We start from the raw sequence: 2,293 nt of genomic DNA on the forward strand, positions 1-2,293 counted from the left end.
CTTCCATTCCTCTTCCATTTCCTCCAAGACCCATTCAAAGTAAGAAGATGGAAGAGGTAGACAAGGAGATCTTGGACACATTTAGAAAGGTAGAGGTGAACATACCTTTACTTGATGCAATCAAACAAATTCCAAGATATGCAAAATTTCTAAAAGAGTTGTGCACTCACAAGAGGAGGCTCAAAGGTAATGAGAGGATCAGCTTGGGCATAAATGTTTCAGCACTAATAGGTAAACCTGTTCCTCACATTCCTGAAAAATGTAAGGACCTAGGTACATTTATTGTACCTTGCATAATAGGTAAAAACAAATTTGAGAATGCCATGCTAGATCTAGGTGCTTCAATTAATGCTATGCCTATGTCTGTTTTCATGTCTCTTTCACTTGGACCTATGCAACCCACTGGGATAGTGATTCAATTAGCAAACAGAAGTGCTGCTTATCCTGCTGGTTTGATAGAGGATGTCTTGGTTCGGGTTAGTGAACTTATTTTTCCTGCTGATTTTTATATTCTCGATATGGAAGAGAGATCCTCCCGTAACACAGTTCCTATCATTTTGGGGAGGCCATTTTTTAGAACAGCTCGAACCAAGATAAATGTCCACGCTGGAACACCATCTATGGAGTTTGGTGATATGTTGTCCGATTTAATATTTTTGATGTTATGAAGCATCCATCTGAGGACCATTATGTGTTTCATATTGATTTACTTTATGAGTTAACTAATAAGCATATATGTGATTTCCTTAATGATTTTGATTCTATGTCATTGATAGACTCATACACTTGTAATTCTTGCGTTGATGCAAATGTGTAATTCTTGTATTGATGAGTTTCTGCATATTTCTCTGCAGACATCATACAACAATCTGATTTACTTGTTTAGGTACAAGTTGTAGAATCTATGTCTGCTACTTTGGTTCAATCTGTTTTGCAGGCACCTGTATTGGAGCTTAAACCTTTGCCTAAAAACCTCAAGTATGATTACTTAGAGGATGATGAGAAGCTTCCTGTTATTGTTTCCACCTCCCTTGATGTTGATCAAGAGGAGAAGTTGTTGCAAGTGTTGAAGAAGCATAAGAAGGCAATTGGTTGGACCTTAGCTGATATTCCTGGTAATAGCCCATCTATGTGCATGCATAAGATACTCTTGGAAGATGGAGCTAAACCAGTGAGACAACCACAAAGGAGACTCAATCCAGTCATCCTTGAGGTTGTGAAGAAAGAGGTCACAAAGCTTTTACAAGCTGGGATTATATATCCCATTTCTGATAGTCATTGGGTCAGCCCAGTTCATGTGGTTCTAAAGAAGACATGAATTACAGTAGTGAGAAATGAGAAAGATGAGTTGATTCCTACGAGAGTGCAGAACAGTTCGAAAGTCTACATTGATTATAGGAGGCTCAACCAAGCAACAAGAAAGGATCACTTTCCTTTACCATTTATTGATCAGATGCTTGAGCGCTTAGCAGGTAAATCTCATTATTGTTCTCTCGATGGTTTTTCTGGGTACTTCGAGATCCATATTGCTTCTGAGGATCAGGAGAAGACCACATTCACCTGCCCCTTTAGCACTTTTGCCTATAGGAGGATGCCTTTTGGCCTATGCAACGCCCCTGGTACATTCCAGCGGTGTATGGTGAGCATTTTCAGTGATTTTTTAGAGAATTTCATAGAGGTGTTAATGGATGATTTTACAGTTTATGGATCTTCATTTGATGCATGTTTGGATAGTCTGGATAGAGTTCTTCATAAATGCATCGAAACTAACCTTGTTCTGAATTACGAAAAATGTCATTTCATGGCAGAGCAAGGCATAGTTTTGGGGCATGTGATCTCAAATAGGGGAATCGGGGTAGACCCTACCAAGATAGATGTTATTTCATTCACAATTGCCTTACCCCTCTTGCGTTCGAGAGATTCGTTCTTTTCTTGGTCATGCAGGTTTCTATCGTAGGTTCATTAAAGATTTTAGCAAGAATGCTCTTCCACTATGCAACTTGTTGCAAAAGGAGGTGGTATTTGATTTTGATGAGAGATGTATGGAGGCAGTTGATTGCCTCAAGACAGCCTTGACCACCACTCCTATTATCTAGACACCTGATTGGACAATCCCTTTTGAGCTGATGTGTGATGCTTCTAATTATGCATTGGGGACTGTCCTTGCTCAGAAAGTGGACAAACTGCCTAGGGTAATTTATTATGCTTCTAGGACTTTAGATACTGCACAAGCAAATTACATCACAACTGAAAAAGAGCTTTTACCTATTGTATTTGCTCTAGATAAGTTTAG

General features: G+C 39.1%; 1 long non-coding RNA gene across 1 annotated transcript in view; it reads right to left on the reverse strand.

Annotated features, from left to right (window-relative positions):
- The window catches only part of LOC109342185, a 20,920-nt gene that overhangs the window by 6,111 nt on the left and 12,516 nt on the right, over positions 1-2,293 (reverse strand). The gene's annotated exons all lie outside the window — the stretch shown is intronic.

This window comes from Lupinus angustifolius, chromosome LG01 (assembly GCF_001865875.1).
Source record: "Lupinus angustifolius cultivar Tanjil chromosome LG01, LupAngTanjil_v1.0, whole genome shotgun sequence".
In the NCBI taxonomy this organism is placed as follows: domain Eukaryota; kingdom Viridiplantae; phylum Streptophyta; class Magnoliopsida; order Fabales; family Fabaceae; genus Lupinus; species Lupinus angustifolius.